The 27,448-nt window shown below is 39.0% G+C and overlaps 2 protein-coding genes across 3 annotated transcripts in view; one reads left to right on the forward strand and one right to left on the reverse strand.

Moving 5' to 3' along the window:
* Nucleotides 1–902, reverse strand: part of cxxc4 (CXXC finger 4) — a 36,269-nt gene extending 35,367 nt beyond the window's left edge. The window contains exon 1 of the mRNA XM_007567269.2: nt 431–902. The gene's annotated coding sequence lies outside the window, so the exon portion shown is untranslated. The remainder of the gene's footprint in view (nt 1–430) is intronic.
* Nucleotides 903–20,482: 19,580 nt separating this feature from the next.
* Nucleotides 20,483–27,448, forward strand: part of LOC103148478 (methylcytosine dioxygenase TET2-like) — a 29,996-nt gene continuing 23,030 nt past the window's right edge. The window contains exons 1-2 of one of the 2 annotated variants that reach the window (XM_016679273.1): nt 20,483–20,497; nt 22,476–22,783. The gene's annotated coding sequence lies outside the window, so the exon portion shown is untranslated. Of the gene's footprint in view, nt 20,498–22,303; nt 22,784–27,448 lie in introns of those variants that run through there. The other variant, XM_016679272.1, reaches the window with a different exon arrangement.

Below are 27,448 nucleotides of genomic sequence, written 5' to 3' on the forward strand. Positions count from 1 at the left end.
GGAGCGAAATACGCAGCCCAGAGGCAATCAAGTCACGGACATTGATTTTTTCCGCCTGTAAACAAAGTTTCCAGAGACAGAAATGTTCAATACTTGGAGCTGGAGGGAGACAGACAAAAAGGAGAGGGGGGGGGGGAAAGGGGGAGGAGAAGGAAGAGAGACAGGAAAGAGTGGAGAAAATTAGACAGGATGGAGATAGGTAGATATTCAGATCAAAGGTCAAATCATCCAAAAAGATAAGTAAATAAAGGTGAGTGGTGCAACAGTGTAAACAGGTGAAAAATCCACAGAGATGAGTGCAACAGGAGCAGAAACAGGCTAATAAAATGCGTCTAGGTGCAAAAGCCAAAGGAAACAGAGAAAAAGACACACACACACACACAGAGAGAGAGAGAGAGAGAGAGAGAGAGAGAGAGAGAGCATCACCTACCGGGTTCCCGTTGAGACAAGGCTCCCAAGATGCTACCAGCCCGCCACCGTGTTACCGCACATCACTGCGAGGCGATATGTGGAGGGAGGCAGGGGGGGATTTAATGCAAAGATGCGAGAAAAGACGCACAGACAAGCCGCCCGAGGGTAGCAGAGCCGCCGCGTCTCTCTGTGTCTCTGTAAGTGTGTGCGTTCAGATCGCTCAAAACAAAAGAAGCATTTTTCTCGCTTGTCCTGCCAAACTAGGAAGAGAGGTTGAAAAGTGCATCTATAAGCCAAAACGAGAGTGGGAAGAGGGGTAAAAATAAAAAATAAAAATCTAGATCGCAGCGCTGGATGTATATATAGGTGCTTCCTCTCCTCTTGTATTGTGCGTCTGCCTGCTCTCTGCTCGGTCCGTGTCTCCTGTCGCTGTGTGTGGCTGATTGGTGCTGAGGTGAGGAAGCAGGGATGTGGACACCTACTGATCATTGGCTGGAAATTACTATAGAAACACTGGGGAGGAGGGAGGACTGGAGAGGGAGGGATGTGGCTCGGAGGGGCTCACCGAGAGAGAGAGAGAGGAGTATCCGCGCCGCGCTTTGACACAAACATTTCTAACATATTTGTTTCATGGCGGGACCTTTAACGAGGAGGAGGAAGCGGGGTGTCATTTTTTTGCCAGACGCGCCCTTTAATAAGGTTTGGTGTGTGTGTGTGTGTGAGTGGGGAGGGAGGGGGGAGAACTTGTCAAATTAATTTAAATGGCGCTGAGCTGTGATTAAGATAAAATGCCTCCGTCGGGTTGTTGCCCCCTCCCTCCTTCCTATCTCAGTCCAGCGACAGCTATAATTACTGGGTCCTCCGGGATCCGGCGCGTTATAAATCCCGCCTGCCGGCCACCCATGCCTTCAGATCAGCTCCAGCTGACAACCCGGGCTCCTCCTGAAACATTTATTCCTAGAATCCCCCCCGTTTAAGAGTTTGCGCTTTCCTTCGTTTTGATGCTTATTAGCTTTGCTTTAAATCAAGACTCCTATCAAACCTCCACGATGGATTTTTTTTTTTGTCTCACTCAGCACTTTTTCTGAGTTGTCGTGGGTAATTTAGCAATAAGATAGAAGCTGACACTGAGGTCAGTTGTAGGATTTGCTTGTTTGGTGCTGTTAAATATGCACACCCTTAAAACGATCTTGTCCTAATTGTCGGTATGAATTTTAGACTGTTTTGACCTGGCCGCGTTTGAGCACAACTGTAAAGCAACTTATGCTGCTTGTCCATGCTCAGAGTCAGCTGTGTCGTGAGTTATATTCTCATAGTCTCATTGCTACAACACAATGGCTTGCACAGTGCTCATATCCATCCAAGTCATTACCAGCTGCGTATCCAGACACTGTAATATTTGCTCATTCTTCTTTGCAAAATAGGTTAAGCACAGTCTGAGTGGAGGAAAAGCATTTGAAAAAGGTCAAATAAGAAGGATGCATTCTCAACGCCTTCAGATTGAAATAAGAACATGAATGAGCAGCCTCCAATTATTATGGCAGTCTCATTTTAAAGCTAGGAGGCAAAATAAAATATTGGACTGCGAAAAAGTTTGCAGCTTAATAATTTGTGTCATTCTGTTGCGTAATTTCTAAGCAGATATGTCATAGCAAAACTGCTCTTTTATTCTTTTTTTTCCCTTCTTTTTTGGGGTTTATATTCAAAATTACAGCTCTTCCATGTAACATTTTTGGCCAAAGTTACAAAGAGCCAGAGGGGCTGAAAGAAAGAGCCACATATAGCTCTTTAGCTGCAGGTTGCAAACCCCATAGCCTTAGCATATTCAGCACTTCTCCTCCACCAAATATGGTCAGTCAAGTTGATGCCAGCAAGCTCAGTTTGTGTCTCAACTGACCACAACTCACTCTCTCTCTCTCTCTCTCTCTCTATCTCTCTCTCTCTCTCTCTCTCTCTCTTAAAATCTCTAAATCATTTACTTGTTCACTTAAAAAAACACAAGATGAGTTTATATGTGTTGCTCCTATTGAAAAATAGGAGCAACACAACAATAGCCCGTGTGACAACGGGTTTTTATCAGTGATGCACTTAATAACTGTGAACCCAACCACCTTCAGACTGTTGACACCTTCATCTTAATGATCTTAACCCCACATTGCTCAGACTGAGGGTGAAAAATCATCAGCAGCTCTCACTTTCTCACAAAGCTTCATGCTGATGTACTTCCAGCCTGTTTCGTGGTCGCTCAAGGACAGTTGTACATAAGTTACCCAAAAGCAATAAACAAAGGAGAGTTTTAAAAGTCTTATTATGCACAAATTAATAGAGAGAAGGAATAATGTCACTTGGACGTTCCACAGGTTGAGAAGACCTCAGTAGGGACTTGAAGTAGAGTAGCAGGGTGAGTTTTGCCAGGATCTTGTTTCTCTGCTTTCCCAAGTTCAGACAGTGAATAGTGGAAAGTAGTGATTCTGAAGATATAAAGGTAGAAGCTGCAGAAGCAAGTTTGTAGGCAGCAGCTTTGTTTGTCACACGATGAGAGTGGCACAGATCCAGGTAAGTATATCCAATAATTAGAAGAGCATCTGCTTTCGTAAAGGTGAACGGATTCAGTGAGTTCAGAAACTTGAGAGTGAACCAGGAATTGAGCAGACTGCTGAGCCGTTGTCAGGGAAAACGCCAAATGGAGATCAGAGTTACTTGATTAGTCAGAAAACGCTGGGAATTAGTTACAAATTTTGATGTGTATGTGTATACTCATATATATGGGTAGGCTATGTGTGGTGCCTACTCATGCACCGTATGTTACCATGTTGGATAAAGTTGGCTAAAGGTCTGTCTTGATTTATAGATCGCTGACCCTGCAGCAGACCCTTCCTTTATTTATCCATCAAGCTCAAGAGCAAAGATTTCTTTGTTGACATCTTCAAACCACTTCCTCGATCAGAGTCCAGCCATTCCTCTGTGCTTTGTGTAAACAGCAACATGATAAAACATGTGAAAGTTCTATTAGGAAAGCTGAATACTCACTCAATTGATAATTCCAGCTTTCCATTAGAAGTCACTTAAAGTGACAGCACGTCACAAAGGAATAAACAGTCCCTGCACTGCGTCTTCCCTGAGACGGGCTTTGTGTGGGTAAACAAACTGACAGCTATACTGACACATTTCTAAGTCGTACAGCCCTTCTAGGTACGCTGTGTGACACAGGCCTATAGGCTGCTAACGGCTACACTTTGATGAATGTATTTAGAGCTGCCGATAGGTAGAAAGGCGAGGAAACAAAGACCTCAACTATAAATTGTGGTTGAATCGTAAGAAGGAATCGTAAGGGCGGGGTGAGAGTTTGGTTGGGAACATTGCACACCACTGGGACAATTTTTCAAATTCAAAATCAAAGAGTAAGTATAGCGTTTTGTTATTTATTTATTTTTTTTAGATCATTTTATATGAATAAATAAGACACATTAAAAATACCACCGGTGAGAATTTAAAAATACACAGTAAAATGTTTGAAACGAGTCTGCCATCTTGAAAGACTGTATTGCTGCAGGTTTTGATGAATTGTATTGTTTTTTTTTTTTTTGTTGTTTTTTTTTTTTTTTTTTTTTGATGAATTGTATTGTTTTTTTTTTTTTTGCTGTTTTTTTTTTTGTTTTTGTTTTTTTTACTGGCCAGGCAAGTTAGTGGTAGTAGATTTAGAACTGTTATAAAATGAGTAGTATACATTTTATTTGTTTCTATAACTAAGAATTAAATAATACAAGACTTAATACTATTCTTCATGCCACGCTTTTAACAAAGTTGTTGATATCATTAGTGTGATGATAAGCTTTCCCTCAAAGGTTTGTCTTTATTCTTTAAATAAAGAGAAGCAACATGTTCTCCTTATTTATCTTCAGTGCTTCACAAAAGTATTCAAACTTTTTCACATTTTGCTACATTACAGCCACAAACTTCATTGCATTGTGTTTGGATGTTTTGTGATAAATCATGTTAAGGTTGCCGTCCTGCAGGAATTTCCAACTGAGCACGGTGTTTCAAACTCTGTAACATATTTTTCATCCAAACCTACCCTGTATTAAAACCAAGTGAAATAAACAAAAGTTTGTGGTTGTAATATGACAAAGTATAACAAGAAGGTAAATGTGTATGAGTACTTTTGAACAACACAGCACTGAAGCATTTAGCAACAATCTCTTGGGTGGGAGGGGGCGGGAGGTAAAAAAAAAAAAAAACATTTTTTTTAGCAGTGAGACCATGATGGACAGCTACATTTAAAAAAACCAGCAACCCTTGAAAGGTGAGTTTCTCCAATGTTCTCAGTAGCAGACATTCCATATCCGTGTAAAAAAAAAAATCCCTCTTTGCGAAAATTATTTTATCCTCCATGCGATAATAGCCCCGCAGGGAAACCCGCCAAGGTGCTCCTCACCTCTACCTGCAAAGCTGGTGTGGGTCACCCTTAGTGGGAGCCGTGAAGCTTTGCGGCTGGTCTTTGTTCATGTCTGCATTTCCCCGCATCACCGCCTGTGCACCTATTTCCTCCCATGTCTCCCCAGGCTTAAAAGTGAGCTCTGAGGAGTAATTAATAACCATGAGTCACCAGACATAGCCTGCGTCTTCTCAATGAGAGCTGAAATCACAGGGGAGGGATGTCGTGACGCATGCATGTCTAACGACTAATGGTGTAAATCCATCGCTTCAGCTGTCTCAAATTGATATGAGCAGTGTATTCAACATCTGTGTCTGCAGCAACATGGAATATCCACCATCCCAATGTCAAATATTGGTGGCAATCCAGATGAAGAATTTTTATATCGTCAAGCATGTTCAAATGTTAAGGGACTGTCCAAAGACTAACAGTCAGAAAGAGAAGATGCAGAGAAAAATTAGGTTAAAGAAAAGGAGAGACAGCTTGAGAAAATAAGTGCTGTGTGATTATTTTTGGGGGGGCGGGGGAGTTTGGCAGTGATGCACCACTTTTCGAGGCAGCCTCTGAAGCATTTCTTTGAGAAACGGCCTCATTTCCTCTCGCTGCCTGTAATCTATGACGCCCTCACCTTGCGTGCATTAGCCTTTCGCTGTGATTTGATTTGTATCAGCCCGTACAACGCCGGTTGCTTCGGATGTGCTGAGTGATCCCTCCCTCCGCCTCCCCATCCTTCTGCGTTGCCTGCTAATTGGAGTGTAGAGAGTACCCTTAATTATCCTGTTAGTAGCTCTGCTAAAAGAGAGCCAACTCCTGGCACAGTCTGTTGCAGATGACAGCATCTACATGCAGCCGCTTTCCACGGAAATCCATCACTAACCTGTAAGACGGGAAATTATTGATGCCGGCAACGTGAGGGAAAGTTGGAAGTCAAGAGTGTAGGAGTTTCTGCTTTAAAATATTCTTTCCATATCTGGCACAGTATGTTACTTTGAACATTTCTAGATTTCCTTTCAGTTTGCAGCTGTAAGGATTTATTTTTTGCTCCCTCCTTCTATTAATGCATCCCTCTACAGATGCATCATAAATGCATGTTTTAGAGTTTTCATGTCCATACTGCAATGCTGTAGAAAAATAATCATATAGCTCCTGATCAGTTTTCCATCCTTCAACTGCAAACATCTGTGTTTTGGGGTTTTATGTGATAAAGCAACAAAAAGTAGTAATCGGAGGTGCAGCCAGAAGACATTCACAGCTTAGGGTTAGTCACTTGACGGGACAAATATCAGTCCTGCATTCAGACAACCCTGGCCTTTATGTAAGAGAGGCAAAAAGACCTTAGATGAGACCATGTTTAAAATTATCACCATAAACAGACCGTAAGCATCTTGAAACATGGTGTTGCCAGAGTCGTGCGGTGGGGAGTCCTAACTTTTCTTTTTTTGATTCAGCTGTGATTGTTTATAGTTGTTTATGTATAGATCGGAGTTAAATCCACAGAAATCCCAGAAAGAAAAAAAAACCTGATTATAAGCTTTTTGATTTAGACCAAACATTTAACCCTGTAGATGTGCAAAGCTCTTGTTCTACGAAGCATTGAGTGAATTTGAATAAATGTGCTATATCTCTTTTTTTTTTTTTCAAATTTGATATTTGGAAAGAAAAAAGTTTTTAAGGCTTTCCTTCACCTTTACAATTATTTGCTAAAGTTGGTGTAATACATAAACTCTTATTGAAATACATTTTAGTTAGTTATCAAAATGTGATAAACTTCAAGGGTTATGGATACTTTAACAAAGTAATACCTGTGCTATTCATGGTTCACTTAAATTACATTGCCTCCATTTATCTAAATCTATGGCACTTCTGAAGACGTCTACAGGGTCTTCAGACCCTGTAGACGTCTTCATCCATGGATAGAGACTCATCCATGGATCTCATCTATCCATGGATAGAGACTCATCCATGGATAGTCTCTATCCATGGATAGAGACTCATGGATAGTCTCTATCCATGAGCCATGGATAGAGACTATGTTAATCCTCCTCCCGGGATGATATTCAGAAACTATTTTTGCAACAAATTCATTTCACAAAACACAAACATTATTTGGTCTTTCATCAGTGCTTCAAAACTATCGTCTTATTATCCTAAATTCTAGAAATTCAAAACAGCATTTACCCGGTGAGTCTTAGACCCCACACATCCTGGACGCAAACTGTTTAAACTTTTACCTTTAGGTTAGTGTTACAGACCGTTATTTGCAAAAAAAAAAAAAAAACCCAGCTGCTGCAGAGGCAGGTTTAAAACCCCACCTGTCTCTCTGATGAACACAACAAACACCTTGCAGACAGAGCCATGCTATTGTGAAACAAAATAATATTTGCATTGTTGTCACAGCAAGCCTTTTTTTTTCTTTCTTTTTTTCTATAGACAGAAATAAATTTGGTTGTAAATACATGTACATACATTTCCTATTATCCTTTATTTTATTTCCTTTAAAGTTTGTATATTTATACTTTGTGTATGTATGCTTTCAGTGCTCAATACCAAAGTCAAATTTCTTTCTTGTGCACACATTTTTGGCTCATAAATTCCGATTCTGATTTTATTCTAGATTGTTTCCCCCACAATTGATGGGAGTTATTTCCCACAAAAGTCTGCAGGAGAATATTCAGCCATCAGTTTATGGCCTTAGACTCAGATACACTCGGGTAAAGCAGGACAGTGATTTAGCCTAAAAATAGCCTAAAAATGGTTTTGGAGGGGCCTAGACAAAGTCCAGCTTTAAATTTGTAGGAGATTTGGATCTAAATGAATTATTCTGGTTTTAAAAGTCAACAGAGTAGTTGAAATTAAACAAAACTGCAAAGAATATAGGCTAAAGTTCCCTCGGAGTGATGTTTAAGTCTCACTGGCACATACTGGAAACACTTTATGGCGGTTGTTGCCACGTCAGAGTGGTGCAACCCATTATTTGGTTTACGGGACAATTACTTTTGGAGTCAGGGCCATACAGGGTTTGGTGTACATTTTGTTCCCCTTAATGACTAAAATTGCCATTTGAAAAAAAGCTTTTTGTATTTTCTCAGGTGATCTTTTTCAGATTTTGAAGTTTATTTCAAGGTAATAAGCACTTTTCGGCGTGACAAAAAAAATAAATAAATAAAAAATTGTAAGTAATCAGTAAGAGTACATCTTTGCACCAGTTTAAATATCAGAAGCTGGACTAAAAACATGCACATATTTTGATCTAGGATACCAGTAAAGGTTGTTCTGAGGTGCAGTTGGTCTGTTTTCTCCCAAAGAATATGCAGGCTGCCCCACTCTGTGAATCAGACCATGGTATAGTGAAACTGTGACATATCCCAGTGGTCAAATTCCGAGTTGAAAACCAGGTCAGACTCTGCTCCACTTGGCTGTAAAATCTCAGCCGTTCTCAGTGTCACCAGTCATTGAAAATGTCACTGCCTGTTTCTGGCTTTATTGCAATGTGACACACAGCATTGGACACGTCTACGAAATGCAAGATCCTGATGGCAATCCGACGAACTATGAATATAACCTGTAGAAAAAACCAGATCTCCACGTTATGCATGCGTGAGGTGAATTTATGTTTCCCGAAAACCCTGATGGATATAAAAATAAATAAATAAATAAATAAAACACCAGACCAGGCGCGCTTTTACACCCTGTGTCAGTCACTCTGCGAGGCAGGAAGCATAGAAGGAAGCATCCATAATACAAATACATCAGCAGCGGTTGCAATGCAGAAGTGGCAGGATGGGAACTGCTGCCAGACACATTACAAGGGGCTCTAATGAGGGAGCTCACACTCTCACCCCCTCCCCCTCCTCCTCCTCCTCCTCCTGCTCTTCCTCCCCTTCCCGCCACCGAGGAGGAACGCGAGGCGGGAATTAATTGTGAGGGCGATGGTGGCGAGCGAGCTGAGGAGCAGGTCATTACCACACGCCTCCTCCTAGAGCGCCGCGGGCAGAGCATGGAGCGCCACGCTGCTCGCACAATTCCCATGATCCCACAGGAGGAGGAGGAGGAGGAGGCAGATATCGTGGGGGGGACGCAGAGAAAGGGTGGCAGGGGTGGGAAGGGGGGAAGGAAAAACATCCTGGATGGATGGGGAGGGAGGCAGCTTCTTCTTTGTTGGAAACCAAACCAGCATTTGAAAAATGATTTACCCTTAAACGTCATCATCTGGTAAAAATTTAAACTATTGCTTTGCATCTGGTTCTAATTATTGTTTCGTTCAGTTATTTTTTTTATATATTTTTTAATTCATGCAACAACTCATAATAAAAATGACACATACACAAGAAATAATACGAATAATAAAAGTTGTAAATTAATTTTGTATGCTCCGTGGTTCCGATTTAGGGAAGATGTGTGTGGGGGGGGAATTACAGTTTTGTGTGTCTTGTCTTTGCCAGCAAGGTAATCATCAGATTTAGCGGTACGGGCAGCACATGGTGTAACGACTGGCTCTTTGTGGGGGATTGTCGCCAAAGCTGTGGCATTAAATTGAACACATTGGGTACATTGCCCTCTAGTGGATGTTTTGATGTCTGTGGCACAGCATCAGATACAAGTTTTCCTTCCCATTAACCAAAATCTAAATTGCAATTCCGACTGCGAATATTTAAGAGGCGAGATTAATGGATTTATTGTGTCCCTAAATTGTATGATGGTGTACCTGTTTTATATTTTCAAATGTGGGCTTTTGGAGAAAGAGAGCTTGAAAGTCAGTTGGTGCAACATTGAAGTTAAAGAAAAGTAGTACAAGGATTTCAAAAACATTTTAAATTAAAATCTGGAAAGTGTCATAAGAATTTGTAGTCAGCCTCTTTTCTACTGGTACCCAGAATCCATTCAACAATTGTCCATACCTTCTTGTATAGTCAAGGAAGGGCTGATTCCTATCTCAAGCAGTCAATGAGCGAAAGGTGGAGTGCATTCTGGACAAGTCACCAGTTGATCGTAGGGCAATACAGAGACAACGATGCACACACAGACACAGACACACACTTGGGCTATTTAGAGAAACCCATTAACCTAACAGTCATATTTTTAGTCTGTGAGAAGAAGCCGGAGTACCCTGGGAGAACCCTGGCAAGAGGAGAACATGCAAACTCCCTAACGAACGACCCCATTTTGGGATATGTGCCGCTGTTCATCTTGAATTAAATCCAGTACAACTTTGTCTCCAAAATTCACCTAACAATTACCTTCTGTATAAATACAGCTGTATCCATCAGAGGTCCATTGGAAGACCCAGATAGGTCACAGATAATTTTCTGGTCGTAGCTTAAAGCAAGATTAGGTTTTAAAAAAACATCTCATGGAGAACTCATCAGCCCAACATCCATAAATGGAAAGAGGCAGCTATTCAGTAGTGACCCAGCAGGTTGTGAGTAGGAACCTGGCTTCCAAGTGAATGTGTAGTTGGGAAGCCTAGATGTATGAACACTGTGAGCGCTGGGTGAATGAGACTCATGGAATAAAAACCCCTTGACTGGTCAGGATGAGTAAAAAAGTCACACACATGAAACGTCACGATGAACCTGCCGTGGCTGTCCGCCTGGGTAAGAAAAACATAAATCAGAGAAGCAGACAAGAGGCTAATGGTATCTCTGGAGCAGTTGCAGAAACTCACAGCTCATGTGGGAGTCTAATCTATCCGCAAAGCAAGCAAGTTCATATATATATATATTGTACCGTTCAAGCAAAGGTGCATTACAGAAACTCAAATCACACATTTTAGATTAGCAAAAATATTTTTACACCTTGAAAAGCACTGCATAAAATACTAAAAAGCAAATTTAATCCTAATTTTCATGCTTTAGTCACTCCTCAGTTATCGGGAGAAATGTTAATTGGTGAGATATTGTGATCTAGAAGTACAGCAAGATGATTTCAGTCCAGATTTAATCATTTCTGAAGGTTTTCAAAGATTTTGCTCTGGTGCTAAGGAGCAACGAAACTGAATGCTGCGTCCTCTTGTTTGGTTCTGGTACTGGGATCTTTTGGGTCTACATGCAAAATGGTTAAACTAACATTGCACTTCACCCTGAACACCGTTTACAAATTGAAACATGGTATGTGGGAGGGGGTCTTTTCTTTAGCACAGATAAGAAAGTGTTGACTTGTGCATTTAAATGCACACCACACTTTAGAGATTTGTATTTGTAAAACAAATTTTAAAACAAACTTACCTGTTTTTTTATATTCCACTTCATAATTATTTTCATAATTATTCATATTTTGTGGTGATATAGTTTGTGGGTCTGACACAGCAGAACATGAAAAAGGCTGAAGGGGTGTGAATATTTTTGGTGGTCACCACAAGCACAATAAATCTAAAACAATTCTCATAGATCAGACAGAAATACAGGGCAACAGATGAATTAAAATAGGATGGATCTATATCATATTTAGCAGTCTTTAAAACTGTTATTTCTACTATTTATTACAGATGAAAAACACAGAAACCAAGAAACATCAATAAATAAAGAATAAAAGCAACAAAAATATAAAATTAATAAAAGATTTTTCAACCTTTTTAAAGGTTAGTTTTTCATGTATGTGACGTGAAAGCCTCTTAAAGAGTGAAAGTTTTGTATGTTGTTTTGTATGGGCATAACATTTTTGAAAAGAAAGAACATCCTCACCAAAACCTCCACTTGATATGCTACAGCAATCATGAGGATTTGTAAGTCTGACATTGGTGATGTCAGCAAGTTATACCAAATGCAGTTTAAAAAGTAACCAGTAGATGGCACTATACATGCTCAAAGATGTACATGTGGACAGTAAGAACTATTCAGCGACTCAGTGGATATGAAGCATTAATACGCAACACTAAGTCTGCTTTGAGCATCTTGTATGAATCCGTTATAGTCAAACCAAATATATAAAAGACATTTTACTTCTCTTCTGAACTCTGGAACTGAATGTAGATAAGAGCAAGAACAAAATGCAGAAAGACAGATTTTCTACTCCTTGAGAGACCAGTATTGTCGTAGAACTTCCTTCTTTATTGTTTATTGTTGTCTGTATTTTTTGTGTTTCTTCTTGTGCTTAAATTGCAGAATTGTGATTGTGAAAGTAACCGTAAGGTAGTCTTTACATCCCCCCACAACAACCGCCGGCAAGTTAGAAGATGATTTCGTGTCTGTGCTATCAGACCATCTCAGCTGCCAGCACTCAGATAAAGCTAAAGGAAAGGGATGTGTTGTTGCTGTCAGGCAGTTGGCCAACAAGATCATTTCCTCACAAACAGACATGTTTTGCAAAAGATTTGAGCAAATGCTTTTTTTTGTCTTAACCGCAAGTTTCAATGTATGTTAGTGGATTTTCTATGAGATTGATCAACACAAAGTTGTGCTTATTGTGGAGAAAAATAAAAATAAGACATGGTTTTCATTTGTCTTTTCAAGATTGGTAAGCATTAGAATTAATCCCTCTTAGGTAGAACGTCATTTTGCTGCAAACCAATCGGGGGTATTTCACTATTGGCTTTGCATATTTAAAGAATGAAACTCCAGCACATTTCCTATTTACAAAATTAACATGCAACAATATAAACCAGGGTGTCCACAGTGCTGCATAGCCAAGAACCATTTGTTGCCCTTTGACTAATTTTATGTGGCTTTCCATGGAATCCAAAAATGATACATATTTGGCCTGCCAGGTGAATGATGCAGAAGAAAAATGTTTAGTTTCAATTAGGGCAAAATTAGTACCAACAAATTTTAATCTCCTTGCGATCTTTATTAGGTATAAAACGTAATTCTCTTTTAAAACTATGTTGGTAGCAAATGGACCACATCTACTTGACTATTACTTGAAAGCATATAGATTTGTGTTGTCAACAAAAGACAATTTAATAAGTTGAAGGCTTTTTCTCAAAAGCCTTGAGCTCATTATTTATCAAGTTCATCTTAGAATAAACCAGCGTTGTTATAGTTGGGATATATAACAGTTTGTCTTACGCACTTTTCTCAAACACCTGTGTTCTCTTGGTGTTGCATAGCTCGAAATTTAACTTGATAAGTCAATTTTCCTTAAGTTCTTAAACGCAACATTGAAATTTTATCCCTCCCTTTTGCAGCTGCGCTACTGCAAATTAAAAGAAACATGTTCGTGGTGTATATATGTCCACCCTATACACTGTACAAGGTTTTGGAAAGACGCCAACAGCAAGTTGTTTTCAGAGTAAAATGACACCCTGTGACGAAGAACGGGCGCCATTACAGATGGACGTCTGAGCAACAGGGGACAAAAAGGTATAGAGATTTAGTCACAGAATGATTTCGTACAACATTTTCTCTTGAACTGTGTCGACATTTGAATATTTACACCAATATGAGCTTCACTGCTGTTAATTTAAACTGATTAGTGAGCTCAAACCCAAAGTAATTCTTCAATAACAGCATGCTAGTCTAGGTGAGTATTTTCAATGGGAGATACTATGACCAAATGCATTTGTAAACTATACTGTATCAGACTTAACCGCGTAACGTTATGGCGACTACTACCTAATAAGTAGCTAAAGCAAGATTAGCTATTAAAGCTTTTCCTGGTGTCTGTAATCTCAGACAAATAAATTAATATGTGGAGTAATTAAAAAAAATAAATATATACAGTTGAAATGCAGATTGTTGCACTTTATTAAGAGACATGTTTTATCCCACTTTCCTAGATTGAACAAAGCCTTTGTCTTTTTTAGGTCAACTACCAAAATTATTTATTTTTACTGAATCCCAGAATTGCAACAAGGAGAATTGTTCATTATTTTAAATCACTACTAAGATTACTATGCCATTAAATAATTTGGAAAACCCTTCATGACGATATCACAGCTTTGTACGCTTCTAATTTTTCAGGGAAAATTTGGACAAATGGAGGGACAACACTAGAAAACATTAAGGCAACAACTCAAACACACTGCAAAAACTGCAAAATAGACTTATGTTTCAGAATTGACTACATATATGCAATTGGAAAATATATTTACTGATACATGTTTGGGAAATAAAATTGTCATTTGACTTACATCCCGAATGTGCTAATAAGCTTTATATTTAAGCTTCCTTCAGTATATTATCTCTTATTCCTGAGAATAAGAGAAAACTTTCAAAACCATGAAGACTCTTTGAAGCTGCTGTCTCAGTAGCTGTGTCACATTGAGAGATACAGTTGTGTGGTGTATCTTAGCTGCTGCAACAGTACTGCAATACTGGGACAGTTGGCAGGCAGATGGGGTGGGAGGGTGGGGGTCCAGAAGCCACCTGTGTAACGATGGTGAATCGGGATGTTGTTTCAACCAACCAAGGCTTCTGTTGTGTTGTTTAAGATGAACAGTCACAAATGCTGCATACCAGATGTCTGCACATGGAGGAACTTTGTCTCATGTTTGTTCATTCACAGAGACACACGTCACATCTGTGGTGGCAGAGCTGTTTGCTGCAGCCGTCGCCACTGCTGCAAAATGATACACCAACATTGATTTCCAGACTCAACGAGTAAGTCTCGAAGCTATCTGTGTCAAAGTGAATAATGTCAAAGTGTTGGTTATTAAAATACATAATAAAAAAAATAATTTAAAATCTCCTTTATCCAATACAAAAAGAACAATACACAACAGTGTGTTTTATTTTCTGTTTCAGTGGTGGACTCACAAAGCCAGAATACATATTAATAAAGTACTTCAAGCAAAGGAAGAGCAAATACTATCAACTATCTGAGGTCATACAAGACAAAAAAACTATGTGCAAAACTAAACCAATATGTGGTAGGTTACAAAAATATTCACAGCCCTTAATTTTTCACATTTTAACTGAAATGTTGTGGTATTTTATTTATTTTGTGTGACAGAATAAATAGAAAATACTTGTGAAATGAAATAAAACTGACACATGGTTTTCTAAATCTTTCACACATAAAAATCTGAAAAGTGTCACATATATCTGTGTTCAGTCCCATTTACCCCTGAATAAAATCCAGGGCAATGAATACCGAGAAAGTCTCAGGAGTTTCGTAGAGAACATTAGTGAGCAAACAGCATCATGAAGACTCAGGCACACAGCAGACAGGTCAGAGATAAAGTTGTGGACAAGCTGAAAACAGGGTTATGTTAAAACAAAACAAAAAACAAAAAAAAACAAAACAAGTTTTGGTCAATTCAGGGAGAGTCCGTCATCTGAAAATTTTAAGAGTACGGCACAACTACAAGCCTACTAAAACATGGCTCCAGCTAAAGTGACAGGTCAGACATGGTGATTCATCAGAGTAATGGCTAATTAAATAAAAATGTATTCCTCCAGAGACCTGAGACTGAGGCAGAGGTTCACCTTCAACAGAACAATGACCCTAAACATACAGCCAGAGCTACAATAGAAAGAAAACTGCATCAAGTCTGGTTTAAAAACAGAGTTTTCTTCAGAAAGAGATTGATTGGTTACTTAGCCAGCAGGGGGCGTTTTTTTCCTCCAGCTCCAATTTATGACTGTGCATGTTGTAGTGAGTGTCAATGTTAGCAGAATTGAAATTGTGACTTTTTTTAAAAATCTGTTTTTATTCTGTTAATTTAGTGTTGATCATTACAAGACTGTGATCAGTACAGATGCAGAGCACTTCCAGGTATCATATGTTTAATCTTTTTCATCTACGTAGTGAAACTTTGCAATAGTCCTAGAGTAATCATTTGAATGTGCACACTCTTAATATAAAATGTGTGTAAGAGTTGAATGACGACACAGAGACTTCAGCTTGGAGCGTTGCTGGAGGAGGACTGAACCGCTCCAAGCGTCTTATGAAGCATCTTCACATCTTATGAAGTGGTTTCCTTTTTTTGAAGCTCACCAGTTGGACGTGATCAGTTCCCAACCCTGCTGTGCGAAAGGGAGTTAATTACTGAAATTGCTCTCAGACGTCCTCACAAAAAGAGATTGTAAAACGGCACAAATATTGAACAAAGAAATTACACAGAGGGCATGACAACACCTATAATTTCAAATTGTTAGGCTTTTACCACAGGAATGCTGGACATTAGTTGATTTGTATTCACTCTGCTTGTGTGTGTATTGCATCTCTCCCTCCCCCATCCTCCCCCCCATCTACCCTGTCACCAGAACCCCCGCTGAGGTCTAAACAACTGGGCTATGTGAGACCCACACTAACAACTCTCCCTTGTCTTTGTAGATAACTACAGGAGGAGGAGCAGCATCTAGTTGGTGAGGTAGGGGGTGGGCTTGGGGCCACTAATTTTGTGTATTGGCTCAAGCAGATTATACCTAGTTATTACCCCCCACATAAACCGCTGTATGTGTAGATTGCCCCAGGTGAGATGTGTGCTGAGCCATGAGTGATTGTAAGAGGTGACACTTTTCTCGGCTTCATGATTAGCTCCGCTAGCTTTCAGTCAGACCTCAAAAAGTCCTCCTACTCAGAGGCCGAGGTGGAGGCAGTTGTAAATCAATGGATTCATCACAAATCTGTCGTTAGTGAAAGTCCCCCACCTCATTAGGGCCAAATGATTAGCATCAAATAAGGAACAACTACATAATGGTATCTCACATCCAGGTCATAAAGGTGTAGTTTGAAACTTCTCATGTACTTTTCATAATACGAAATTTTTATTTTATGGTTGGAAAATGTTTTGTCTCGCTTAGATGCAAATACCATGTACCATGTTTATGTTGCACTAAAAAGTAAATGTAGCACAATACAAATCAATTTTTGTCAATAGTCTAACATCTGTTGTTATGTGAAAAGAAAAAAAGAAGCTTATTCAGTAGTTACGGAATACTATTACAATTACAAATATTTTTTTAACACACAGATTCCTAATCAAAAGCCCAAATCTTAATCTGTAAAAGAAAGTGAAAACAGCTGACGCTTTTTGAGCATTTTAGGTGAGAAAGCAGTCAAGTGACAAGTGTGCCTAAATTTTGATTGCCCTGGGTCAGACTGAGGTCAGGGCTCTGTGTTTACACATGAGGTGACGGCACACGCCTGCATTCCTTTGAAATGCGACAGGCGGAGAGCAATGGCAAGATTTACAAATTACAGTAGCTGTTGGAGGAGAAAGCCTAACAAGAAGCCCAGCTAGAAGCTTTTCTGCCTCAATGCTTCTGCCAACGCAAACAGTGATGAAGAGAAAACTGCAGTTTCTAGTGTTGTACCTTCATTCAGTGGCCTGCAGGATTTTCTTTTCTTTTGTAAAAGAGCAAAAAGAGGAAAATACAAGATTAAAGATTCAATTTTCTTTAATTACTTTAAAGTTGAACATTTACACACACCGACACAAATCAAAAAAGAAGGCTGTCGGGACACAAGTTTACTGCTGTACACAGAGTGGAGAGATGGTATCATTCTCCACTGTCTGTCCTACATCAGAAATATCTTTGATTAGCAGAAGCTAATGCAGAAAATATGATGTTGAGGGTGACATGGAACAACTTTTCTATATATGAGGATTGTGTCACAGATAAAACCCTGGTGTGTTAAACAGCTGAGCGTTATGAGTTGTAGGCCACACCGCTTTGTCCTTCAACCCCCGCTGCATGAACTGTTAGCATAACAACTTGGCAGATCAAGTTGTATGATGTGAAATGACAAAGAAATCTATAAAAGGGGCTCCACTGGGAACAGAAACCTGAAAAGGAGTCGAGTTTACCATCTCATTTAGCAATATGAGAAAGTCCAGATAAGGGTCTCAGTTCTTTGTAAGCTACTGATTGGTTAATTTAAAGCATTTGAGAAAATGAAGGCACGCCATTTGATGTATTTGTAAGGGAACACCCCAATTAACAAGTTTTGGTGTGAAAGAGAGTGTCTCTCTCCCTCTATTAATCCCACTAACGCCAACACTGTTAGAGTCGCGTACTGACATGGGCTGAAAGAATAGAACGTTTTGGAAGTGATTTAAGACCAATATTTCCCCAGATTGTTCAGAGGAATGGGACAAAATTTTAACAAAACTTTTGCGAGAAGCTTGTGGAACGGTAACCAAGACATTTGAGTCAAGTCATACAGTTTAAAAGATAATTTTACATAGTTTAATTTCTAGTACTTAGCTTATCAAAATAAATAATGTTTATTTTTTTTGAAAGCAGAAAAAGCTTAGTCTGATAGTGAGAAATGCATGCAATGAGAAAATATGGTTTTGTGTCTTTCTACACAGCAGATGAAAATGTGTAAATATTTATATTTATAGTTTAAACTACACAGAAAATATACAAAAGTAATGTGCAGCTGTTCATTTTCTGTATGAAGTGCATGCTGACAAAATGGGCATGCAAACTGGCCCAGAGACGAAATGACCCGGAGCCCTCGCTGTCTAACTAGTATTCCAATCTGTATTTATTTTAGCTAAGATATATATTATAAATACTTAAAAGCTTTGTCTCTTTTTTTCCCCCCAGTCCACAATCATTTTGGAATCAAGAATAAAACAGAGTTATCTAATTCATTTTAGGCAAAGGATAGCAGCAAGGTTAGTAAATTTTACGAAGCTAAAATCATTGGATCCATCATCAGCTGTGGTCCAGTCTAATCAGCTTTCTAGCATTAATTCTCTCCACCATCGTTAATAACAACAGGTCTGTGAGTGTGCTGTGGGCGGGGCTTGCGCAAGAGACTGAACAGTCTGTACACAACAGCAGTGTGTTTGGAGCAGATGTCACAGCAGCTGCGTCACTAAACACGAGAGACGTGTTTTGCTTCTTATAATTTTTAAGCATCTGAAGCTCTGAACCAGCTCTCCTTTTCCACCACCTGTGGTGCTCACATACAGGTAACTTCGTGAAATGCCCATGCCAGTGTGTATAAAAGAAACTGTGCGTAGCTCCTCTGTCTGGCTCTGTGTCATCTCATTCATTCATGGAAAAACAACTATGTAGCAATGAATCTACCTGGCATGCAACCAATGTTCTATGCAGAACACAAGAAACCTTAAGTGAAACATGACCAAGCACACTGATTTTCTGTCATAAAAACTCAGTTATTAATGCCAAAACTTTGCAGAATGACAATTTATCTTTGATACTTGATGTGCCTTGAAAGCTTTTGCTAACTACAGTACTGCTAACTAACTTAAGACTGTGCTAATTGGTCTGGCTGGAGCTGATAAACCAGAGGCCATGCTGTGGCAACACTACAGCTCTATGCTGCGCAAAGAAATTACTGTTTAAAAATTTCCATAGTGTGCAAAATCAAGTGAGTTTGCTGGTACTTAACTCAGCTGGCCAATAAAAGTGGTAATATGAGCAGAGATTAATTGCCTGTGAAATAGAGGTACTTAAACTATTTTATCTCAGTTTACCTTTTTGATTATTGACAAAAACAACTTTTTTTGCACAACTTACTGTCAAAAGAAGCCCCTAGGCCACAGTCTGAAAGGTCCTGTGTGATTTTTATGCAAGTCACTGATTGTCTTTTGCATTTTTTAAAGAGGAATTGGGTCTAAAATTTGAGTGTATAAGATGACAGTAAATGTGAGGCGTGCAGCTGATGAGCTAATACAAAAGCCAAAGTTTTAGTGGTTTTTTTCTTAAGCTGCTAAATGCTCTCTATCAAGTCAGGCTCAGACACAGACTGTATTGCATTTTCCTCTGAATAGATGTGAGGAAACTTTTAGCAAATAATCTTAGGCAACTTCTGATGGGATAATGCATTATGTGCTTGCCCTGATGTGCAGACTTCATACAGTTGGAGATCATTTTTCTCCTGTCTATTCAAGAACATTAAACTTCAGAAGATGTATATCTCAATGAATTAACCTTTAAACTAGAAAAACTGAGATGCAGTACAAGGAATGGGCAAAAAGTCATTATTGTGGAAAAAAATGTCCTCCTGTAAATAAACCAGTGATGAGTTTGGATAACTTCAAAAACCAACACAATGGTTCTGTTGGTTTGGACTGGTTTAGTGCTCAAATAATTTTTTCTGCTGTTGCTCTGGATCAATGAAAGCATCAATAAATGTTCCATTTATGTTTCCAAACTCCCTGCACTTTATTTGTTCAGCAGTGTTTGTTCAATACCAACAACATTGTGATGAGTTTTAAATAGTTTTTATCAAAATCGCATTAACACAAAAAGACAGAATGGAATTTTAAGTGCCTTCCACTTGTCATTTTGATACATTGCAGTTAATAGATACAATTTATACATACATATATGTTACATAGAAATGTAACAGTAAGCAATATAAAACTTTAATAGATAAACTATTAGATTGTTTCCATTTTTTTGCCGTTGTGCTTATGACTGAAGTGAGGAATTTGACATCCACAATATATTGAACATTAGGTGTATTGTTTTAAATGCATAAGTCAAAAATACGTACATTAATTCATTTGCTGGCATTTTTGTAGGGCATTTTTATAGCCACGCTTGTCTGGTTGATAAGAAAGACTTATGTGGTTTATGAAAAAAATTAGTTGACACATTAATGTGTGTGACTTCCTTTATTGCAAGATGCGTAGAACTACTCTGTTTGATTTTAATATGGATTACTATTCTTCATATATGCTGACTGAACTGACTGTTTTTCAGCGGGAACCTGAGGAAAACAAGATGGAAGGAAATTTACCCGTCCAAACAACCACTGACCGACCTGCAGCACTAATTAGAGGTACACTCACAGAGCAGATATAGTTTTGGCAGGGAAGGGACTGCTCTTCATTTATTTGCTATTAACATATTTACAAGTGATCTTAAATTTGGTGTCAGTGGTCTTATCTAATAGAAGCCGTAGGTCATACATGGCATAAGAACATCTCGAAGTCCAAGACACATTTATTATAGAGTTGAAACCAGATGTTTACATATCCTGTCTGAAAAGACAGAACCTTTTCTCTCTCTGTCTGATTCTAAATCCAGTGAAACGTTCTGCTGTTTCTCTGCCTACAAAATGTCTATATGACTAAGATCAGAGCTTTTAATTGCCAAGTTGAATTTGTTATCCCGATATCACTTTCCAATTAATTTGGCTTTATGCTTTGAGTCGTTGTTTGAAAGCATAGCTCTTAAACAGTAAACTTAATGTTGCATAACTTAGTACAAAGTGCTATTTTAACCATATTCTGATAAGTTTTCTCTGCCTCGCCAACTTATATCAAGCAGTTACCTCAAGTTTTTTTTTCTAACTCTAAACACTTAATTTTATTTAAAAACAAAACAAAAAATTCTATCTTGCTGTCTAATCCAAATGTGACAGCATGGAAATCATGACTATTTTATGCAAATGCATCACAGTTATCAGTTTATAGATTGTGGCAGTGGTAGTTTGAATATATTCTGTCATTTCATCACACTTTCCAACACACAAGGATTTTACTATTCCTAACTTACACACAAAAAAAAGGAAATGTTTAGTCTGATTTAATGTCAGACAGTGAGAAAAAAAGGTTTTTGAAATGCTTGTAAATGTTTAGTTTCAGTTGTACCTCCAATTTCCTTGGCATTTACTTTCTGCTTAGACATTTCTGTCCCGTTTTAAAGTTGTGATTATTTAGTGAACTATTCTCACTATAGCATAAAGCAGATATCTGGTCATCTGCACAACCACATTGCCTTTTTAGAAGTAATAAGTAGCTCTCCAAAGAGGAAGGGTTTATTCCATCTGTGCAGGATCTGTGCTGGAGTCCAGATTTGACTCCTCCTTCCTCTCTGCCTCTCCCCCTCCCCCATTCTGTGTAAAAACAAATCTACTTTTCTGCTCTGAAAGTATTGAGTCAACAAATGTCACTACAGCCTGGCAGGGGCTTCTGGGAAGGAGGTGGGGTCTCCGTTTTAAGCCTGAAGCTCAGCAAAAAGCAGATTATTTTCAGAGAAGGGACACCTGTTAGTTGAAAAGGAATTTAATGGTAAAATGAAAGTGTTATCCAACTCTTTTTGGGTGTTTGATCTACTACATGAAACCCTTGAGCTCTGTGTGAAACATGACACATCTCTCTCTCTCTATATATAAAAATATAGTTAAAGTTCATGCATGCTTGCAGGAGATAGAGATCTCTCTTAAGCCCACGTGGCCAGTGTCAACAGGGGGAGGAAGATTTTTGGCAGAGGTATGAGGCAAACTGTGCTTCCTGTGCACAAGCTGCAGAGTTTGTCTAAATATGAGCCAGCAGTGTTCCAAAATAAGACACAGCCGCCTGAAATAAGTCCAAACCGGCTGTTTTTGATCGTAACTGTGAAGCCGTTCTTTTATACAAAATGGAAAGTCCTTTAACCTCTAACTGAAAAAAAACACAAAAAAAACAAAACCTCAAGATAGGCAATGAGAAAGGGAGGGAAAAAACCCTGAGTCACTTGGCTTCCTGTATGAGAAAAGGAAGGGGTGGAGGCAGCTTCTGCTCTGCCACAGTCAGACAGTTGGACCCATGCATATTGAACAAAAAGTGCACTGGTTGTGGGGGTGGAGTCTTGTAATCCAGAAATCCACTCCAGTGCTTCAGGGCAGCCATCAAAGTGTTCACTATTGTGTACGGCTGAGGAAGGAAGAAAAAAAAAGAGGGAGCTGAGGGGAGGAAAGAAAACCTGTATCTTTGTGTGAGAAGGACTCAGCAGGAAAGTGTTTTTGTGAATTATTATTTTTTTTCTCTTTTCAGAGGTTGTTGCCACAGCCGGGCTTTTCTCCCAGAGCTACAGGAAGATCTTGTCCGCTTTTATATTTACCATAACTGCCTTACACTCGACTGACACACAAGTGTGCTCCTCCAGCCGGCAAAACAGCGACACCCGGGCTTCTCCTGATGATGAGAGCCAACGTCAGACTGGTTTCCATGAATATTGATGTGGAGCATAGACTGTTTCATAGAACAGAAGGAGGCAAGATGGCTGCCCTTTAGGATTTGTTAAAGAGGCGATCCAGACAATTTGCTGGAATTTCTACAAAGTGGAGGGACATAAACAGAAGGTAAGAACGTGCTCAGTTTGTTACTCCTCTTTTGACCCCGCTGTCTCTGTAACCTTCGGAGTATTTTTCTTTCATTTTGTGGTCAGGTGAGACAGAGCAGATGTCCCTCACCGTAAAAAAAAAAAAAAAAAAAAAAAAAAAGCAAGAGCCAACATAATAAGGAGGGGATATTAGATAAAGCTACTTCAACATGGCTGACAATTTTCTTTGTGGTTTTGCCAGCTGAATGTGAAGGCTGCTATCTTGTTTCCTTGCCGTGCTTATTTTAAATGGATCATAGACAATGCTGTACAGTTTGTTCAGGAGTTTTTCTTCAGGCATAATTTAAATACCACTGTGCCTCTTCCTTTTCGTCATAAAACCACTCTCTGGTCTAACTCGTTTGAAATAGATGCATGTTCATCTATATGAGTTTTTAGTATAGATCTGCTATTCAATCACTATGTTTTGAAAATTAAGAAAATAATAATATTTATGTGTAATTAATGGCTATTACAGACAAACAATATTTTATTATTTAGTCTATCTAAAATCTTTTTGTGTCAAATCTGCTGCTTTGCATCTCCTGTGGGATTGTAAATGGTAGAGTAAAAGTCCAACCTGGACTCGTCCAGCACAGGGGGGGATAGCGCCTGCACAGCAGCAGAGCAGAAATAGCTCCTGGCTTTGTGTGTATCTCTGTGAATCAGCTTTCGTTGCTTTCACCACTGAATGACACACGCACACACACATACACACACAGAGACACAAAGGCAAATCCCAAGGAGAGGCAAAAACAGAGAACTGTGGTGGTGGTGGAAGGCAGTAAGAGAAGGTCAGACAGCGCTGAATCAAATGAAACCCAATCTTACAACACCATTAACTGAAGCAGAACACAAATGTTAATTTTGAAGCAGAGGTTTTACTTAAAAAACACTTGTCTCAGGAGAACAATAACCAGTAACAACACTAGAAATAACATTTTCGGACTGCTCATGAAAGCATACTCTTATGCATTAAAAGCAGGTAAATATTACAACAGGGATACTGTTCTCAGGACATTTTCCCCTATGCCCCATTAAAAGAGGAACTGCTTTCATTGTATAAAAATATGTTTGAAATAGGAATCAGCGAACCAATTATCTACATTTTCTGATCAGTTCAAATGTGTGGAAGCATAGCGATGCTAACCCAGAAAGAAGATATTGCTCTATCTCAGCATAATGGAAAAAGTTTGAATAATATTACTATCATTCTTTTCATCTTAGAACAATTAATATCTTGTTATTGCACTGCTGAAGGAATATATTTTGAAAACCTTAAAATATATAATGTGGTAGCAATACCATGTCCACAATTTGCTACATTATGTTATCGTAAGTGTCATTGTTTAAGCCCTGAAGAGTGGGACAGCCCTTACTTTTTTTTTTTTTTTTACGTATGAGGTTTTGTCAATATAAATATTACACTACAACAACACAATTATTTGTATTATTTCATTTGTTTATGGGTACAAATGTAAGTTGAAAGAAGTGCTTGGGTACAAAATGAGGGTCTGAATTTCCTGAAGGGACAAACTGACCCAGAGAACCAGTTCTTCATGCTGAGAAAAATCCCTTTGTCATTTTTATAAATCATCTCACTATTTCTGATCAAAGTTAAAACTGACTGCTGTGGCATGTTTCATGCTGGCCATTAGTTCCCTGTCAGGGAAACATTTCATATCCTCTTTTTTTAAGGTTTTATTGGCTCTAGTGGCCTTTATTTGATAGTTAGTTGACAGGAAAGTGGGTCATAAGAGAAGGGGGAAGGCATATGGCAAAGGTTGCCAGGCCAGGAATTGAACCTGCAACAGCCACATTGAGGACTGAGGCCTCCATATGTGGACTGTGCTTAACCCCTGCGCCACCACAGCACACCCAACATTTCATATCCTCTTTGACAAAGGATGAGTCAAAATAATTTTCTGTCACCTCCTATTTACGGGGGTGACAGAAGGAAAAGGCTATTTCCTTCTTAAAACTTCTTAAAATAATAGTTATTTTAGTTTGACTACAGATAACAGTCTGCAGCATTTTATGAGTGATAACTGACTGTAATGGAAATAGGGTGTAATGCATATTCCGAAAATATACAATTAAAATTAAAATATGCATTCAATTCTACTATTCTTGTGACTATATATCTGTATAAATAATAAATGAAATCTTTTGTAAATCTAACCATATTTTTTGTTTTGTAATATAAAGAATCCATGCCAGTCAGTCTACAAATGGAAGAAATCCTTGGGTACAAAATTAGAGTCTGAAACTTCATAATAGATTCTACAATATAAAAAGTAGGCCTGAAGTAAAATTTATTTCCAGTTGAAAAATGAGGACTCAAATGCGTATTAATCCTACACCTATTTCACTCATCCGGGATATACCTCATGAATAAACAGATAAACTATGTATAATTATGCAATGGTGTCACTAGACTGCACAAGATGGTTTGTTTAAAACTATGGTAATGTTTTAACCATTGTCAGCAAATATCTAATTGGTTGTTAGTTTTTCCTCGAATTCACTAACAGCTTCTTGAAGATTAACATCTAAATGGTACATTTGAATAAAACTGATCTCCTACAGGGTTTGTGTATCGGGCTTGTGTATTCTACTGCTTGCAGTTGTAATACAGCTGCAGTTCAGCCCCAGGTCACAACAATATAAAAACCTGTCTGTAAGGTGGTTGACCTTCATTGTAACCCAACAGTGTGCTGCCAACGGGAGCAGCAAAGTGCTTGACATAGAAGATCTCTGTGACACACTTGGAGGTGGATGGATACAGAGGGCACTGAAGAAGAAAGAAGGGCATTGAGTTCAAAACAAAGTCAGCTGCTTTTTGTTTCCAAGCTTTTATGAGAGCAGTTGATGATGGTTTATTACCACTATCCTCCTAATGTTCCCTCAACCTCATAAATCTTTTTTCACCCTGTGGTTATCAAAGCAAACAATGTATCTTTTACCACAAAAATCATTTTGTGAGCAAGTACCTGTCTCTAATCACTACAAAGATGTAGTGCAACAAATTTCCTTGTGGTGAAATCACCGAATCCACTTAGCAAACACGGTCACTGAGCATGCAGTGTCAACACATGTGCCTAAGCTTGTTATATATGGTAGTATTTAACTGTGTTGTGACTACATAACTTCAGGTGATGGATCTGTGCATGTACATACTTGCATAAATAACAGTACTCCCCTTCCCCCTTTAACAATATTGGCAATGACGTCCATTAAAAGTGTCCAGCAGTGGATTTTATAAGTCACATTGTTGGAATTAAACTGCTCTCAGACATTAGCAAGTGTTAATTTTCTCGTCTTCGGTGGCACTGAATGAACAGCTTGCAAATGCCAATTATGACCTAAAGAACATTACAGCAGGGCTTTTTGCAAGAGGAATTTTCATTGGTCTCTGCACGCCTGCTTTGACATAAATAGCTGAAAGGGCAGCAGCATTAATAGGGTTACAGGGGGCTGAGTGGGGATGGGCCACATAGATCAATCACATGCGCAGAGCTCATCTCATCTATCTGCACCTACAGATAAAGCTGCGCAGTTGGATAGTTTCTTCGTCATGGCAGTAAGCCCCTTTAAGTCACTCCTAGGGCAAAGACAATATCACCTTTGGGGAGAATGTCCAGTTGCCATAGTGCAGTACAACAATGCTGTTTGGCTACAATACCCAAGCCGTTGCCCATGCCCTCACCTTTGACCCTGTTCCGTCCAGCCCAAGTATCATTTTTCCAACCTAGGGGGTGGCTGCAGCAGAAGCGACACAGAAGCATGCTCAGTGTTGTTGGGTTAGACATTTTAGAATGCACTGTTTATAGATGGCAAGACAAAATGGCGAGTACAAAGAGTTGTATTGATTGCTGCAATATTGATTTCTGTTGTCTGCCAATGGAGGGTTTGTTTTCTATGGACTTCAAGAGAATAAAAGGAAAACTCAGTCTCGTGCAAGTGCAAAAGAATCACTCTCAGACACATTATTTAGACATTTTGCACATAATTTAAAATAAACATTGCACAGGACTTAAACTTTCCAAGCTTCTGCTAAGGAAAAGAAAAGGCCATTTCCTTTTTAAAACTGACCACCTTATGCATCAGACACGGCTGAAGAGTTCATGTAAAAATTTGCCTTAGTTTTACCAACTTACCTAATCTACTAGAGGTTACTTTAAGATGTCCAGCTGTTGTTTTTTTGTTAATTTACTGTAGGCTCTTGAATATTTCAAAATATCAGATAAACCTTGTGATCCTAGCCTGTCGCAGGCTTGTTAGTCAGTCTTTCATAAGAGATACAAAAGTGTGGCCGGTAATTGCTACACCACATGCAATCGTAAATGTGCACCACGGTCTTCCTCTTCCATGATGTCCTGCGCCGCTATCTGAGCCAAAGCGTAATTATGGGCCGAGCATGATAAGGCCTTGTTTGAGGAGTTCTTGGGCTGCAGGGAGCGTTGCTGGCTCTGTGAACATGTATTGATGTCAGGGTTTACCTCAAGGGTGAGACAGCGTGGGCAGCGACTCAAAACCTTCTGCCACGTGAGAATACGCACATGGCTTTTCTGTTTACAAACAGTATCCTTGGCATTCCGCTGAGAGGAAAGCAAGCGAGGTGTTACGTAATCGCCATAAAGCA

The sequence above is a fragment of the Poecilia formosa genome, unplaced genomic scaffold, assembly GCF_000485575.1.
Source record: "Poecilia formosa unplaced genomic scaffold, Poecilia_formosa-5.1.2 Scaffold206, whole genome shotgun sequence".
Taxonomy (NCBI): domain Eukaryota; kingdom Metazoa; phylum Chordata; class Actinopteri; order Cyprinodontiformes; family Poeciliidae; genus Poecilia; species Poecilia formosa.